The sequence below is a fragment of the Puntigrus tetrazona genome, chromosome 15, assembly GCF_018831695.1.
Source record: "Puntigrus tetrazona isolate hp1 chromosome 15, ASM1883169v1, whole genome shotgun sequence".
Lineage (NCBI taxonomy): Eukaryota > Metazoa > Chordata > Actinopteri > Cypriniformes > Cyprinidae > Puntigrus > Puntigrus tetrazona.
Window position 1 is genome coordinate 7,272,863 of NC_056713.1, and position 19,770 is coordinate 7,292,632.

The following is a 19,770-nucleotide window of genomic DNA, read 5'->3' on the forward strand; positions in this document are numbered from 1 at the left end:
AAAACATTTCTGGAATTTTTTGTATACATGTCTGCAACTATTTTAAAAAATGGACAAAAATATATTGGTGCATATATATATATATATATATATATATATATATATATATATATATATATATATATATATATATATATATATATATATATATATATAATATATAATAGCTAATTAATACTAGCATAAATTTCAAAGTCAAAAATGACCCAAACATTCCTTCTTCAAATTTTAAAAATAGATATTATAAATACTTTGAAATTTGTACTATTTTCATTTAAAAAATCTGAAATGATGAGGTAAAAAACTCCACTGGTGATCCGATTGAATCGTTATAACCTCATTCATCCCACGTTTTAATACGGTAAAAGGTGCAATGTTTATCTCCTGCGATTTTTCTTGTGTGATTAATTTGGGGAATTCAGAAGTCTGACCTTTTTGGACTGCCATCCGTGCCTGTGGCTGTCTTGAGTTGGGTCTTGCTGTTTCTCTGGGTTAAAGAGCGCCGAAGACTCAACACGCTCGCCGCTATCTCGTCTATATTTACACCTGCGATTGTTTGCTTCCCAGGCAATTTAACAGCCATTCGAGAGCAACACATAATCAATACCTCAAGAAATCAAAACGGGCTTGTAAATGAGAGCGAATCGGCCTGAATAATAGCCTTTTCCATGAGAATCAGCACATTGATTGGAATACCAATACCTCTCGGCATTGGCATGCCATCTGAATGAATCCTGCCTTGATGCGGCCTGGCAATAAATGACAGGAATTAATGTTGTTTTGATGTGACCGAGTGGGGGTGGAAAGAGAGAGAGAGAGAGACAGAGGAATGATTCTGACACATTATAACAGCCCATTAAGACCTGGACCCCGTTTCATTTACAGAAGCTTGACACTTCACCAAAACAAATGCTATTCCTCCAATAACAAATAAAGCACGGCAATAATAGCAGCCAGTGGGTTATGCAGCGAATTCTCGCTATCCCAATGAGAACAGATACGCTAGTCTGCTCGCATTATAGAAAAACCCTCATAAAAGCCTTATAAAACTCTCTTTACACTTTAAGACTGGGTTAAATTCATCACCCAGCCGTGGAGCGGAGAATATATTGCTTCGAATTTCCATACATTTTGGTTGAAAATTTTATATTTCTCCTTTCATTGGCGCGCGCGAGGGAGAGAGAACTTTTTTTTATCCCATGATCCTCAAATGAAATCGCCCATTTGGGCCGGTGATGGATAGGACGCGCGCGCTCACTGATGGAGATGTCATTAGAAGCAACAAAAGCGCCCTGTCAGGTGCCGTCGCACGCTGACAAATGCCCCGTAATCTCTGGAGATTGCCGATATTACATTTGGCTCTTTACTCCGGTTCTCTCCGGGGCTTTCTCTCTCCGGTCCGCTCAGCTATACGTCAGGGGTGCGCGCGCTTCGTAACGGCGTTTGACTTACCTGCGCGTCGCGGGATAATGAAAAGATTTACATAAAAAGCACGGGACGAAGAAAAGCGCGCGATCGGGGATGAACGGCATTTGCATGATCGCATTAGCAGAGCACTGATCGAAATCAGACACCTCTTCTGAGAAAGACACGGACACAGATCCGCACAGACACCTTCTCTCCATCAGTAATAGCCAGACAGTATGTGTTGGCAGTAATTGTTTCATTGCAAAGTGCTTAACCTTCCATTAGCGGGGCAGCTGATCTGCACGGCTGGGCCGGGGAACTTGATTTACAGAGAGGAGAGATTTAGCGTCCGCGCACACACAGAAGCTCCTCTATTGACCCAGAGAGAACGGAGCCAGCTGTTACTGTACCATTTCTCCTATATCACTCCATGCACTTAACGCCACGATGCTTCTCCCATACATCCAGCAGGACGGTGAGCGAGTGCATGTAGTCCGGAGTATGCCATCGGATTATATGGCATTTTTTATTATGGTTACTTTCTATGCATACATGTGATATCATGTCAATGCAAAGTCTGTGCAAAGACCTTCACTAATTAGTCTTTTGTAAAATAATATAGTTAAATGTACTTTAAATATATTCCATTTGCATTTATTTAAAGTACGTTACATTTATTTCATACTAAGTATAGTTCAAATCTATTAATGTTTACTGGCATATCTCTTGAGACTTACTGATATAAGGATTTCAATTAAACTGTATTTAGAGTACTTTTGCACTACATTTCTCATGAACCCCCTGCAGTTCTGTAATTAAGCCCTGTTTTAGGAAACCTGCTGTATTGTAATGTTTAATGCAATATAGTCTACGATAAACCCATTCACATTTATGTCATAAAAGTTAAGTAATCTAAAAGTAATCCAAAACATAGATTACATTACTTACTACAGTATAATTGTCATAATGTAATTAGTAACCAGTGACTGACTGCAATTTATAATAAATCTTCCGGTAGTGTACACACACACCGTTATTTTATTTCACACACACATTTTGGCTAGTGCATCAGATGTTTGAGCCATCGGTTTATTCGAGTGCTGTGTGTTGATTGTGGTGTAATAAGCGCAGACTGATTTGTGAAGGCGCAGTCAGAGTTTTTAGTGACTTTAGATTTTAGTGACTTCTGCTAGGGGTGATGGAAGATCAAACGCGGATTATTCGGACCTTTATGACCAGTGAGATGTGAGCAAGTGTTTTATGACATCTATAACGTTCCAGCAGTTATTACCGGTTCAAATGGATGTGTATGAAGGTGCGTGGTTGTGTTTGAAAGCTAGTGACTTTCTACCGCAAGCAATGAAGGACGACGGGTTTTTTGGTCAGTTGAGTCTTTATTTGTCTTTTTTGCGTGCCAGAGTTAAACACTTTAGGGTTTAAAGGCTTGTTCAAATCTGTAACTTTAAATCTGAGCAATAGTTGCTGCGATAAGACATTATTACACTGGTTTTACATGTGCAAAGTGCTGTATAACAAACATCCAGATTCATAGAGTACAATAAAACATAACCAAACAAGGATATCAACATAGCTCAACTTAATGCAAACTTTAAAAAAGCTAATAGATGAGACCACTCTAATTCACGCGGCAGGTCTCGGATCAAGGCCTGGTCTTCTTTATACTTAAAATGAGTCTGTGCAATAGTGAGAAGCAGCTTTTTAAAGTCTGTCACATATCATTCCTTTAAAAACATACAGCAGGTACTGTACTTAGGACCTTCTCTACATCTTTGGTTCACAGGACCTGGTCTGTAAAAACACAACAGCTCGTCAAATGCAGGTCAATAAATAATAACCTCTGTCTCTGTCCCTAGTTTAACTGAACCAGACTGAAGGCCACCCATCTCTTCTAAACCAAAAGTCACTCCAAAAGTCTCAAAGGAAACAAAAATGTATGCATTGTCAGCATAAAAAGTATAGGACAAAACCACATGCGACAAAAACAAAAATCGGCTCAATAACAGAACCCTGAGGAACACCACAGGTAATGGGTACCTAGAAAATCCTAAAATACTTTTTCTTAGGAGAAGATCTGAACGCTTTGTTATGTACACATTCATGATGCAGTAGTTGCGCAGGTATTCATTTACCCAGCGCCGCGGAGAGATTGATGTTGCAATGAAAGTCACGAGCATGCATGAAACCTGATGTCTCTCACTTCTGTCTCTAAAAAAGCCAGCGATGGACCTCCAACCCGCCCTCCACAAACAACCAGACCGCTCACAAACGTACGCCACGTAACGCCAGAGTTCCGCATAACGCTTCGAAAACTTTTCGATATTAAATTTGCCCGAGTATTTTCTTTTATTCCTCTGTCTCTCCCCTCCCCTCTCTCTCTCTCTCTCGGTTTCTCCGGCAGCAGGTGAGTGGGAGACGCCTTGGGGATATGGATGAGCCCAGTTCACACAAGCGTCTCATTAGCGAGCACTGAATTACACTCCAGACACGTCTTTATGTAGACTAATCATATTACAGCAACCAGGGGAGAGAGAGAGAGAGAGAGAGAGAGGGAGGGAGAGAGAGAGAGAGGGAGAGGAATGACGTTGATGGGGCAGAGGTAGAGTGGGAGGGGGGGCTGCTTAACCTTTCTTGCAATCTGATTTGCCCGGGAGAACTCAATGTAATCGAGAAGCAACGTCGTGACATGGCTCTGTCTATCTCTCCATCTCTTTACACACGACTCCCTCCACTTCTCCTTCCTCTCCCACTGCACAATTCCCGCATCCCTCGGGGACCCTTGCTGTCTCTCTCTCCGCATTGTGAATTCAGCCGGGCTGAATATAATCGCTGGTGTGGCGCTCTCCTCTGACCACTGCGCACAGTCATTAACCTTGACTGCCATAATTGAATTCAAGGTTGATTGCATGTGACCCCTCCTTGGCTCGGGTCCTTAATGTACATATTCATTACAGGACACGGGCTCTAAACGAAAGGCACAAGGAAAGCTGTAACAATCTCACGGCACGTGCCGGCTCGGGTCGGGGGGAGGGGGCGTTTGTGGCAGCGAGGGGGCACTAATTGCATGTTGGAGAGGAGGATTGGATTATGAAAAGAGTGCACCGATGAATACAGATCTCCGTGACACTGTCAAATTAAGGTCGTCCGTGTTGTGCGGCTGAACGCGGCACCAACACAGGAGGAGAGAGCTGTGTGTGTGTGTGTGTGTGTGAGGAAAGATAGAGGTGAAAACAAACAGCGAGCACCTGAGAGCGAGAAGGCATCTTTACTCAGAGCACTTTATGCTGCTCTGATCTGCCTTTAAACCAGCATCAACCGAAGCTGCCCCATGATGACATATTACTATACTAAAGCATATCTTCATTTCTCATTGTTTTTACAATGGTGTCGACTTTCATTTACGCAGTTCTTTTTTCAATTCATGTATTTTAATGCAGCTGGATACAACGCAAGGTTAACCTTTGGATAGAGTTTTGTTTGTTGATGTCCATTCATGCTAACGCAGGAAACCAGAAATGCATTTTTACTTTAACTAAATTAATCAGAAATGCTAAAAATGAAAAACGAACACAAGATATTAATAAAAAACATAATAGTGTTTGGGAAAAGCGCTGTTATATAGTAGTTTTACCAACATTTCCATTAATTCATCAACGCTAAAATACAACGCAATTGCAAAAATTTTAAATACAGGTATAAACAACTTAAAAATCGTTGCAGAGTATTAATTCATTGGTAGCACAGTATAGTGTGATTTTTCATTTTTTCAAGTTTTTGCCTTCACTGTAAATAAAAGTAGCCTGGCATCAAATTACGCACATTTTAATTATTATTAAAATGAGCAAAAATCATGTCACGAAACCATTCCAAAAGTATTAATAAAACGTGCTGTCATTGCCATCACGGAGTATGCGTTTCATCATTTTTAAATGTACACTTTATTTCATTTGTAAAGATATAGCAAAAGCGAGGCGTAGAATGAAACGTGGAGAGGACTGGAACAAATGTCAGACAGGGAAAGAAACACATTCCACTGCTCGCGCACACACACACACACACACACACACACACACACACACACACACACACACACACACACACACACACACACACACACACACACACACACACACACACACACACACACACACACACTCACACACTCCACACACACACACACACACACACACACACACACACACACACACACACACACACACACACACACATTCACACACACACACACACACACACTCACACACACACACACACACACACACACACACACACACACACACACACACACACACACACACACACACACACACACACACTCACACACACACACACTCACACACACACACACACACACTCACACACACACACACACACACACACACACACACACACACACACTCACACACACACACACACACACACACACACACACACACACACACACACACACACTCACATCACACACACTCTGTCTCTCACACTCCACTAAGTGTTCCTCAATTGTGCCCTCGCTCCAGCGTCTCACTAATGAAAAAAGAGGAGGAGGGCCGGCTGAAAGCGCTTTAAAGAGAACAACCTTTAACACAACACACACACACGCGCGCCTGCCCCTGCGTCACTCCTCTAATGCCTGTCAAATTACCATCACCCAAACAAGACAATTAATTTGTCTCCGGCCTCCACGCTACATTCTGCAGGCAGTCACTTCCTCTCTAGCTCTGTCACAGGACAGAGATTACATGTAAATAAAGTTTATGGGCTGGAGCACGGAAGACATCCAGCGCGGGAGGAAACCGAAAAACAGCATCCTACCGCATTAGAAGCCGACGAGATTGAGAGATCAGAGACAGCTGCTGTGACGTGGCATATTCATGCTGTGATTATAGCATGTCCCTTATAAAGACAAATTCAGTTGATAACGTACTGTAGTTTTGAAAATGTAGGGTGCACGTCAGACTGCATTTCTGCATTTAATTACTACGTTTTTCCCCGAATGTCATATATACTGATAATGCAAATGAGACTTGTTAACAAGTTTCGTTCAAACTAATCGCATACAAGCAGTTTGTCAGTAACTAAAGAATATGTAACAGCAGTATTTGGGATAAAAAGGCCTAATAATACCAAAAAAGATGGTTGATTTATTTTTATTATAATAATTTTTCCCCATTTGTTGAAATAACGCGGGATGGTTATTATTATATATTAAATTTGGTGTCCAGTTTTTATAAAGAAATCATCATATCTTTAAACATTTCAGAATCTTTACTCTTTTAAGCTTTTATTTACATGAACACATTTTGATGTCAGTTTTTGTTTTATAAATGTATTTATTTTTTCTGTCTGTTATGTAGTGCAACCATCAAATAAAAAGTTCTTCTTATCATTAATATTTATATTTTCCTTTCACCTCGAATACCTTCAAGCCTTATAAGATATTTTAGGTAACGGCTATCGTGATCATGTTTTTTTCAGTGTGCACTATAAAGATAGTCCTCTCCTCCAGCAGACTGTCACTCACAGCAGATCGCAGCAATTAGCAAACGACAAGCATTCGATCAGCTCCCGGCAGACCGAATCAAATCCCGTCCTGCTTCCAGATGCGCTTTCACTGGGATATACACCACAATAGGGAAGAAAAACAATTGCAGTTTCTGTTTTATGCTGACTGAATCAATAGTTGGCCCCGGGAGGAACTGTATTGCTATTATGTTACTCTTTTCTAAGTGGCTTTGGATGAAAGCGTCTGCTAAATACATATAGTTATTCATTTTTCATGGAAACTACAGCTCAACTGGAATTCGAGGCAGAATTAACTTTTTGTGGCTCTCTAGATAACGCACTGTAGTGGTGCTTTGTTTCTAAAACGCCTTTTGAACGAATCAGTTGAGCGAATGATTCAACAACCTAAACTGGTTTTGCTTCAGGACTTGGATGTTACGGTTTAAATGGTGACTTTTTTTTTTTATTTTAGCGCCATTGTGATTCTGTTCATTGCATTTTAACAGCTTTATGCATTTGTACCTTTCCTGTAACGTATATGCACTATAAAGGTGGATTTAGTCGTCCGTTCGGAAAACTTCATTTTATGTTGCAGTTTAATACTTTATGTACTTTAATACTTTACTTGCTGTCCTCAGTCGAGGTTAATAGCGGCACTTGTGGCCCATGGAGAGCGATCCAGCTCCTGATTGAATTTTATTCTGCCGCAACGCTTTTGGCCGTATTCCCGTTCGAGCCGGTGTGTTCGAAACACGTGTGTGAAAGCTCTGCTGTAGGAAGTGGAGGTAGGGTTTTTTCAACGCTTAATGTGTTTTAATGCGTCCCCGACTCCACAAGAGCCCAGCTGCCTGAACTCCAGCTCCACGAGTCGGATGTAATCGTCTCATAACATACGGCCATGTTATTACAAACATGTTATAAATTCAATTCATTAGATTTTATGAAATATTCAATAGACAATGTGAAAAGAAAAACACTGAATATGACAAAAATAGTAATAAATGAACGTAATTCAACCTGTTAAAACCGAAAAAGTTCTGCAAAAATCTGTACAAATTATTGTTACACAAAAATGATGCCCTATGCTCGTTCTCATCTTGATTCTTGTTCAACGCCATGTCTTACGCTGAGTAACAGTACAGCACAGCAAGCCCAAAATGAAGATTTATATTGGGAGCTGTCGTTCAGTTTGGCAGGAAATTTCAGGCTTCCATCATTTGTCCGCGCATGTTTATGTCACGTAACAAAGAAAGAGAAACCACGGCAGCTATGTTGGCAAATAATACTTGCACGCTCAGAAAACATTCGAAGGCTTTCTTATCCACGCCGCCTCTAAAATTCAAATATCGCATTTCAAACAACGCACCAAACTGGATTTTTAGATTTCCTGAAGGAAATGTGAGCGCTCACCCCCACAGCTGGGAGCCTGCCAGGAATAAAGGCAAGATGAAGTTAACGCCGTGGATCGTTCTTCATTTGCAACGGCAACTGGTGTCCCCCGACTTTACTTTACATCGAAATTCGTTTTAAATTCCAATGGATCATCGAATGTTTGTATTTTGTAGGATGAAAACGATTGAAAACTGACAGTTTGGTTCTGTGGGAGAGATTTTAGCTCAGCCTCATCACAGAGCTAATCCAGGAATCACAATAATCTGAGATTTGTAACACAAATTAAGCAATTTGATTTTGATTCGATTTAAATTATATTTTAATACATAATATTTATGTCAGCAATAGATTCCACCCATTTAAGAAAAAGGCTTCGTTGTTCGTTCTTTCATTTATTTTTATACATTTTGCTACATGTGTGACAATTTTTTATGCCACACTTTATAGAATCTCTTTACACTTTACATATGAGATTCAACGTTTTACATATTTGAAAAAAGGTTTGATGTAATCTTATTTGCATCTTCAAAAAGTCACCTTTATTTTGAAATCCCCAATTAAAAACAAAAACCCAAAAACATGCTAAATTATTACTGTCTCACAACGCAACAGGCATATAGTTATAACCATGGCTATTATTTATTTTAAAATGATTTAAAAATCAAAGTGTCTGTACGTTTCTATATTACTTAACCCACTGATGTTACTTATGAATGTCAAAAATGATTTATTTACTCAACATCAAGTAGTTCCAAACCTTTCATTTCTTTGAGATATTTTGAAAAAAATTTTAATAACCAGACTGTATTGGGTCACCATTGACTTCCATAGTAGGAAAAAATACTATGGAAGTCAATGGTGACTCAAAACAGCATGGGGTTACATTTTTTAAATCTCTTTTTGTGTTCAGCAGAACAAAGAAAATTATACAGGTTTGTAACTACTTGAGGGTGAGTAATGACAACAGAATTTTTACTTTGTCTGAACTTGTCCTTTAATATAGAAAATGATGCAAAATGCAAATACATGTTATTTATTCATTTTTATTTATTAATTTTACAAATTTGCTCTCTTTTGCCACTTCAATTAAAGTGCGATTATTTTTATCCTAAATTTTGTGATATTCATTCAGAGACTCTTTCATTTCAATGAAATTTCCATTGTTGGTAAAAGATGTCCTGAGATCACTTGCTTGCCTGAGATGTGTACAGAATGATTTTGAAGTGGCAGAAAACGTTTTTGTACTGATGACATTTTCCAGATACTTTATGGACATTTCCATTTACCCTAAACATGTAAACAAGTGCAAAATACAAAGTAAAACACCTGTAAAGATCAATACAGACAATTCCTTCCATATTACTAGAGTACAGTGTGCCCCATTATTTGTTTATTCTCTTAAATGTATGACAACCCACAGTGATTTACAGTATGCAAGTTCATGCTGATCATGCTGTCAGTCAACCAACATTCAGATGTGAACAGACCTATCCAAATACGAGCAGCACAGCTGTGTGATGAGGAAAGGTATGACCTAAACAGATTTCACAAACTCAGTCAAAGGTAATACAGCCTTTTTCCTCTTGTTGAAAGTCGGATGTCCATTGTTATGATGAAGCGTTATTGTTGATGAGCTGCTATCTGTTGCAGAACAGTGTCTTTCTGCAGAGACACCAGCAGTTTGTGAAAGACAGATTGTGTATCAACATGACAAAACGGGTATTAATTCAAGCGGCTATAAAAACATTGAGACAGGTCTCAGAGACGTATTGTTTTGGAAAAGCAGAGACAATGAATCCAGAAGTGACACAGTCATTGTGTACAGTACCTTAGCAATAACAGACGTTATATGTTTATACTGCTATCTCGTACCACACACATACACACACTCTCAAAAGATACTAATTAAAAACAAAATAAATATGTGGACAAACTATGATAACCTCGGGTCACTTAAATATCGTTATGACAATGATGCTTGTTGCATATTGTTTGGGAGACTTATTCTGTGTGTGTGTGTGTGTGTGTGTGTGTGTGTGTGTGTGTGTGTGTGTGTGTGTGTGTGTGTGTGTGTGTGTGTACAAAAAGCATTAAAGTCAATATGAAATCAGAATCATTACTTTGATTATTATTATTATTATTATTCATTTGGGTCTTCTCAATTTTTATGTAACATCACAGTTCCCTTTTAGTCAGTGATTGTGACATTACATCATTGACTGACTGCATATATATATATATATATATATATATATATATATATATATATATATATATATGTATGTGTGTGTGTGTGTGTGTGTGTGTGTGTGTGTGTGTGTGTGTAATTGTCACAAATCAGGTCTCTGTGGCTCTCTCTGATCACCACCGGAGGGCACCATCAATTACTAACCGTCAATTCTGACTCCATTACCCATAACCCCAGGTGACTAATCACCGCCAGGTGTGCCTCATCAGCACCCCTTTAAAATCACAGAATCTCTGCGGCGAAGTGTTGTTTAGCCCTGTCTGACATTTCTGAGTGTTTACCTAGTGTTTGATTTTGCCGTGTATGATCCTGGACTGTCTAGTCTCTTGTGATTTCCTGCCGCCTGCCACATTGACCTTGTTTGCTGATTCTGCCTCTGCTGTTCATGACGCTGTCGATCGACCCCTGATTGTCTACTATTCTGTATTAATAAAACTGCAATGGATCCATATAATTCTGATACCTTGTTACAGAAAGATGGCGGCATGCAACCACACATTCCCCACAGCATTAGAGATAGTCAAAGTTCTAATGGAGCAAGTATTCAGGTGTTATGTTCTGCCTGAGGACATAGCCTCAGACCGAGGTCCTCAGTTCACCTTTGTGCCTGGAAAACATTCTGGCAACAAATAAACATTAACATCAGTCTCACCTAGGGGTACCATCCAGAGTCCAATGGCCAGGTAGAGAAACTTAACCAGGAACGTTTCCTTCGCTTTTACTGTCACAACAACCAGTCTGATTGGAGCTGTTTCCTGCTATGGGCTGAGTATGAACTCCCAGAACTTCCTCCGGAAACCAGCCACCTCACTGACTCTTTTCCAATTTGTTCTTGGTTTCAACCCCTCTATTCCCCTGGTCTGGAGAATCATCTGAGCTACTAGCAGTCAATCATTGCAGAGAAGCGAGGAAACATGAAACTCAGCTCACATGCAAGGGCGGTCTGAAGATGAAATGAGCAGGCAGATCCTCGTAGCAGAGCAGGTCCCAACCCGTTCCTGGAAAATGGGTGTGGCTCTCTAGAGATATTTGGCTCCGGCTTCCTGTAAAAATCTTTTGCCTAGGTATGTGGGTCCATTAAAAAAAAAACTCCTGTATCATTTTGTTTGGCATTACCTTCAAATTATCTCACCAACTTTTCATGTTTATTTGCTCAAACATAGAGCACCCCTCCCATCATTATTGGCGGTGAGAAGCCTATCAAGTGCAAGAGAATCTGGACTCAAAAAGCAGAGGCAGGTTGCTACAATACATTATTGACTGGGAGGGGTATGGACCTGAGGAAGGATCTTTGGTAGCTCCAAGAACATCCTCAAATCCCACTCTTAAAATCCAGTTTCATCAAAACCACCCAGACAATCCACCTCTAAGACCCCATGGTAGACCTCGATGTCCAGTCCATTCTGGCTTAGGGGAGCCACTAACAGGAGAAGGCTCTGTCACAAGTCAGGCATCTGTGGCTCTCTAATTACCAATGGAGGGCACCGTCTCCTGAGTACTAACCGTCAATTTGGACTCACCCCATAATCCCATACCTAGGACCCCGCCAGGTGTGCCTCATTACCAACCCTTTCTAAGCATTGCTTGCAAAGTCTTGTTTAGCCCTGCCTGACATTTCTGACAACTCTTTGCTCCTGATTGCTGCCTGCCCCAACCATTGCCTGGTAAATGATTATGTCTTTGGATTGTCTCTGCTATTCATGGCGCTGTCGATCGACCCTGTTTGTCTACTATTCTGTATCAATAAAACTGCAAATGGATCCATATAATTCTGATACCTTGTTACAGAAAGATGGCGGCATGCAGCCACTCATTCAGATTTCTGCTTTGAGTCGATCACTTCTAGCAACTGGAAAAGAGCAAAGAAGGAAGGATGAGCCCTGGGCCTGCACATTGTGTGCTGCGGCCTCTCTCCTGAGCAAGCCAGCTAAAAGAGTAATTTCTTACAGCTGCATGGTCATTGAGAGTGTCTTTTGAGATCATTTCCCAATCATGTGCCTGAGTGCGGTAGTTTCCTTACTTCAGATGACAGACATGATCGCTGTGTCACGTTCCTGGGCCTAAAACATGCTGAGAGGGCATTTGTGGATGGTTCATGCTCACATTATGAGCTCATGTCTGGTCATAAGAGTGTGGGCGACTTTTTGTGCCTTTTTCCCAGAGGTAAAGGCAGGGTCAAGGCAAGGTCCCTCGGTCAGGTGATGTCCACCATGGTGGTCAGGAGCGCCGTCTCTGGCTGAACCTGGCACAGATGAGTGATGCAGAGAAAGTACATTTTCTCAGAGCACCTTTCTCCCAGCCCTGGCGACACTGTCGAGGACTTTGCCCAGAAGTTCATGCAGTACAGAAACAGAAGGACATCAACTGCCTTGAGTTGCTAGCAGTACTGCTTCCTCTTCGCTGCTTCAGGGCAAGCAGGTGCTGGTCTGCACACACTACAACATAGCGATGGTGGCTTATATTACGTATTGAACTTTTCGTTTGTCCTCAGCATTTGCATCTCAATTACGTAACACAGTTCAGGTTGTGCCGTTTTCCATAGGGAACCCATGACGTCAGTCCATGACGTAACGTCATAGTGACTGACTGAAAGGAAATGTCTTGGTTACTTGTGTCCCTCTTGGACCAATCTTGAACTGTGCTGAATTGTTGGGTTGCGACAGAGTTGTCTGGTTGAGTGGTTGCATGTCGCCATCTTATATACTTGTATGTACGAGGAGTGGCTGGGCATGCAAATTCCACTTGTCAATTCTCATTAACCTTTTCTCTTAAGCTCAGAGGTGATTGGTTGCCCATGCGGGACCATGACATAACATCTCCATTCCCTCCTTCAGAGAATGAGGGTTGCACAAAATAACCAAGACGTTCTATCCAAAGTATGAAATCATGTTTAGCCAATAATTGTGAGAAAAAAGCATTGGTGTATTAAAGCTTTTAAATTCTCTCATAATATTCCCAAGAGGTTAGATACTTCGAGATAAATATGTAGAAGACTCCTGAGAAACCCTTGATTATATCTTTGTAGAGATGCTCTCTAATAAAAACACGACTACATTAAAATCATTCAGCTGTGTTATGCACTGAAAGATGTTGTGGTAATATTTGATGAAATCTGATCTGTTATAGTAATCAGCAGTTTATTGTTGTAGGAGTATCTTGGATTTTCTGTCATCAGAATCAGTCAACAATCATCTGTGCGGCTTGCTGGTAATAGGTATCATTACTTAGAATCAGAGCTTTATTTCTTACCGTTGTTTAAACGCTTAAACTTCTGGAACACTAATATCTACTTTATATTAATGTTTCATTTAAGGTGGGAGGAGAAATGTAGATGTTTTCTCTGGCAAACCTATAGCCAGCACAATACAATACAATTATATCATATACTGTCGAATATATGCAATATGTATAAACATTTAAACTGTATGACTAGAACTAAATCACACAAAACAAATATAAGAGAAGATGAGAAGTTATTTTTTTAAGGCAATTGTGAGGGTGCTTTCATCTCTAGGCATATATTTAAATGACACAAAGCAGTCATGGCATAAATTAATATGTATATCAGTGTGGGGACAATCTAATAACTCACCTGTCAGGCTTTCCCCAGATGAGTGAAAGAAAACTTATGAAATAACTATCAAATGTTTTCCATCATGGCTGTTCTTTTTAAAAAAAATGAAATCGCAGGCTAAATATCCCCTGGTGAAACCACTTCTGTGGCGAAAGAGCAACATGAGTATTGGGTTAGATTTCTGTTTGGATTTAGGAAGCCGTAAAAGCTATTATAAAACCTTATAATAGCTCTTATGCTTTAATGGACAATCTAATGTTACGCTCTCGTCTGTTCCTGTCAGCGTTGTGATGTGAAGATCGTGGCTAAATGTGAGCGCTTCTCTGGTGGACTGATAAGAGCTTCTTCCAGAAATTAAAGGTATATTTGGTCCAAAATTGAAAACACCGTCATATTTGCTGTCATATTATTGAGTCATATAGGTTTGAGTTCATGCAAACATATATTTGGCAAATGCTTTAGAAGACATCCTATAGTGTACGCACATTTAATGTAATGCTTTTTGCGGTAACATATTATGCTGTTGAAGAAGTTATATTTAAGTGTTGATTGATCATTTTAATTTCTGAAACAAAGAGACAAATCAAATGAATTTAGGATGGGACAAATTATTATTATTCTTCCCACAGCACTGGACGCTTGGATTGAGATCATATGATCTGTCTGTGTTAACACTTTATTTTTTTCGGTTATACCTATTAGTTGCTTATTAGCATGCATATCACTAGAATATTAGCCATACATTGAGTGCTAAGTAAGTCTACATAACCTTATTATACATTCCTAATCCTACCCAAACTTAACAACCACCAAACTAATTATTAATTAGGAATTTATTGAGGGAAAGTGGTAGTTAATAGTTACAGGTGTTACCTATTCCTTCTCTTAAAAAGCTATGGATGCTTTATTATGTGAGTAGTTTTAAACTGCAGAGTAGCTCTAATGTTAAAGTATCATCCTAACATGAGGCATATCGTCGAGAGTGTTGAAAATGAACATCAGCCCTGAATGTGTAGGACTATGAATGTCTGTTTGGCTGAGGTTATATTGTCATGTCTGTGTGTGATAGAGTATTATATGTGTGGGTGTGAAGCCTGAGGGAATATTGCACAGAATATTTTACAGTCATGCATACAGTGGATACAGTTCAAGCTTGCACATGGCGCCTGGGCATTACAAAATGTGACTTTTCTTCAGATATTCAAGCCACGCAAATAAATAACCATAACATTTAAAAGGGTGTAAATATAAATATACTGTATATACATGAAATGCAATATAAAAAAAGAAGTGAAAAAGACTAATATAAACAAATAGTAGAATATGCACACACACACAAACAAAAGAGGCTGAGAGTGAAGTACTGTTGCCTCACAGCAATTGGTTCTTGGTTGAAGTCTCAGCTGAACTAGGAGGCCTTTCTGAGTGTTCTTCTATGTTCTTGTGGATTTCCCCCACCATGCAAACACACAGCACAGGTGAGACTAAACTGTGTGAGTGTGTTTGTGTTAACTCCCTGTGATGACCTGCCTCTCCAGCCATGCAGGACGAGCGGTTTGGAGAATGGCTAAACAGGCAGTGATGTGGAATCGGGAGAGGGATAAACAGGCAGCGGTTCGGAATGGTGGGAGGAGTTTAAACAGGCCGATGTGGAATCGGTGGGAGGCTAAACAGGCAGCGGTTCGGAATGGTGGGAGAGTTAAACAGGCCGATGTGGAGATCGGGAGAGGACTAAACAGGCAGTAGGGCAGGAGGTCCGGTCGAATCGGCGGGAGGAGGCAAACAGGCAGCGTTGTAATGGCGAAGTTAAACAGACCGATGAATCAGTAGGCGGGGCTAAACAGGCAGCGGTTCGAAATGGTGGAAGAGAGTTAAACAGGCGATGTTGAATCGGTGAGTGAGGCTAAAAACAGGCAGCGACGCTGATATGGAATGGTAGGAGGGAGTTAACACAGACTGATGTTCGGAATGGTGGGAGGCTAAACAGGCAGCCCGGTTCGGAATGGCGGAGGTTAAACAGACCCGATGTCGGAAAATCGGTGGGAGAGGCTAAACATGCAGCGTTCCGAATGGCGAGGGAGATTAAACAGACCCGATGTGGAATCGGAGGAGGCTAAACAGGCAGCGGTTCGAATGGCGGAGAATTTAACAGATTGATGGGAATACGGGAGGAGTTAAACAGACCGGTGCGGAATGGCGAGAGGTTAAACAGGGCCGATGTGGAATCAGTGGGCGGGGCTAAACAGCCATTGATGTCTGAAGCAGGCATTGATCATCTTCTGTGGAGCACAGTGTTTATTCATAGAAGCAGATCATTTGTCATGCTGTCATTTTGGGAGACTGCCTTCAATATAAGCTGCTTTTGACCTCTTATGTGTCAAAAGATCAAATTTCTGCTTTCTCAGTTCATAACCCTTTAAATAAAACATGAAATTAAATACTGTTTAAATACATTTTAACATATCTGGAGATCAGAGATAACAGTTCCCCACCCTTTCAAACAACTGAATTTTATGCTTAAAATGCGAATGGGGAAACAAAGGCACATAGTACCTGTCGAGATCATTGAAGTTCTGTTTCTTCCACACCTGGTAATTATCTGCAATAAAAAGCTTTTGTGCATGCCTGCTGGTCTGATTTAATGTTTATTCATATGTTTGTGCCCATACTAAAACAAATCACCCCTGGATGGGTCTCATGCAGCCCTAATGTGAATTCCTTGGTGAGAGAAATTAATTAGACACCAATTACAACATTTTAATGGAGTGCGCTTTGCCTTTTTAGCTTTGCCTGGTTTCTGTTCTGTAATCTAATCAAAGTTGATTCATATACCACAGCGGAACTGATTTACTGTTATTCTACTTTTATCAAATATGGGGAAGAGGAAAGAGAAGAGGAAAGTGAACTAGCAATCCCTATCAGTGAGTGTGTGTGATGGTGTTTTGTTTTACGTTCCGTTTATATAAACACAAAAAAGTCTTATTCTTAACGATGTTGTGGATCAAAAGAGGGGATGTAAGGAGGAAGTTTATTAATGTGTGTGTAGTGATTGGCACTGTGAGTTCACAGCAGCTTTTCTCTCCATCTGTGTGTACAACATTTGTATTCTACATTGTGAGGACCTAATATCCCCTCAGGGCCAGTGTAACCTACAACTTCTGACCAAAAACAGTACATATAGTAAATTTGTTTCTCTGATAGTGTAAGAAAATGTAATACCGAAATCTACGAAAAGTCCTGCAGTTCTGAGAAACGCATGTCTGTCTGCAATTAAACATAGCTTTACCATGACAGCAAAAAGCCTTAATAACAATGCTATCACAGGCAGCGCTCAGAATATTAAAGACAGAAAGAGAATCCCACCATTGTCTTTCTCTCCCTGCCGCTCAAGTCACTGGTGCCTGGGCCTGTTGTAATTACTGCGGCTAGACAGGTTACACGCATTGATTTCCCTTACATACTGTCTTATCTCAAGGTCTTGGCTGCTGCCTATGAGTGCACAATAAAATCCATGTCAGTAATAGCGTTAAGTAGATGCTAGGACAGATAAACACCAACATTACCATCCTAACAGGTCATTTGACAAAGACCACGTTGATCTCAGGAGCAGCTTTAAATTGGAAGTATTACACATTAAACCCTCGACAACGAACCCCGGATAGAGTTGATCGATTGTTGGGTGCTTCAGACTATAAATCAAGCAATTTCCCTCTCGCTCACAGCCACAGTCCAAACTGAACCATATTTAAATTTTCTTGTAACAAATTAATTCCAACATTTTCTCTTAAGCCCTTGAATTAGGGGCGAGTGCAGTGCTAATTCATGTTTTCCCATGCTGCTTCAGGCTGACATAGGTGCTGGCTTAGAAATACAGGTAACATGAGCCAACATGTTGAAGTCTAATATAATCTTCCCACTAATTCTCTATTACAGCAAAATGAAGCCATAAATCTTCCTGACAGCTGATCGATGTAATCGCGTATTTCCCCATGATTTGCAGCACTCCCAGTGGAGGTACTGTCCACTCCACCGCGCGCTGACCTTACTCCAAGCCTGGGCAGAAGAGAGATGACCACGCTATTGTTTCTCAATGGATGACAGGAGAAAGCACAAAAGGGACAGTTCACAAAAAAAGAAATGAAAATTCTGTCATCGTTTACTCACCAACTTGTAGCGCTCCTTAGGCTTAAAGCTGGATGGGGTTGTCCCTTCCAAAAAAAAGTCGATTCCTCACTGCTAGAGCGACAGCCTCAATGGATGTGAAGATCAGGGCGAATGCAATCACCTTTTTTACTTTGGCGAATTTATTTCGGTATTTATGCAGTTGCTTATTCTTGAAAATTCATTTCTGGGACGACACATATCCAGGAACACATACAGTGAGTGCATTTAATACAATAGTGTGTCACGTTGTCACAGTCTGCAACTAATAAGCCGGTTAAAGACTGTACATCAAATATTTTTATGCAGTTAAAAGGTAACAGTATACATATATATATGCATTTATAGGTTAGATATGAACGATCATTTGAAGCATATTTTGGGGGGTGGAGGAGCTCTATAGGGTCTACTGTATGGACACTCTGGAGCAGTTAACTCTGGACTGATTTTGTCTTTGTACACCTCTAAAAACACTTACATATTTTATATTTCTGTCAATAGATCCTTCTAAATATTACACACCACATCTTTAAATAAAATACAGCTCTTCCCACATCTTTGTTTGTCATGAACTGGCAAGCAGCTGGCATTAAAATGTCGTGTGAGGACCGAGAAGGAGTCAAAGACCAAGGACACATAGCCCGTCACTAGAAAAAAGCCCTTTTAATTAAACTCAAAAAAAAGTAACTTTACACAAACAAACCAGGCAGACACAGACAGACCAAAAACAAAAGCCACCAAAAAATGGATTACTTTGCAGCTTACAAAGAAAGATGGGCACATTACAAATTAAGAGGAAATCAACAACACTTTACATTCCTTAAGATGAATCAAATCAAAAAGATAAACCAGGCAAAGGAAACACTAAATCATCCCCAGAGAACCTAACCCATAAACAAACAACATAAATAGTTAACTAAATGTAATTAATAAAATCAGCAACTTTTCCTTTCTTGCTCGTCCAGCCATTTCTCAGATGGCCGTCCAGAGAGACCCGTTCGCCCTTAAATTCCCAGTTTCACCGGACTGGTCCACTTTTAAGGGAAGCTGCAGTACTTGAGCCTGACCATACATTAGCCACACACTGCCCGGTAAGCCTAACTCAATATAGAAACAAAGGTAGAAATAACAGATACAAAGCAACTAATTTATGTACTCCAAATCAGCAACTAATGTAGTGTTATAAATGAAACCTATAGGAAAATAAAATTATAAGCCACATGTATGCTTGATGTAATTAAATGCAACTGACAAGAAAGTTAAACTAAACCATAAATAAACGCAGTTTACAAAATGTGTAGTGTGTGAAAAAGGTGATCTGGTATATTACCACTCATAATAGAAGCCACCATCAGGCCGTCACAGTCAGTTCCTCAACATTTTTGACCTTTGAGTGATGGGGCGGGGCAGTTCACACAGACACATTTTTGCGTTTAAAAATTGTGATTTC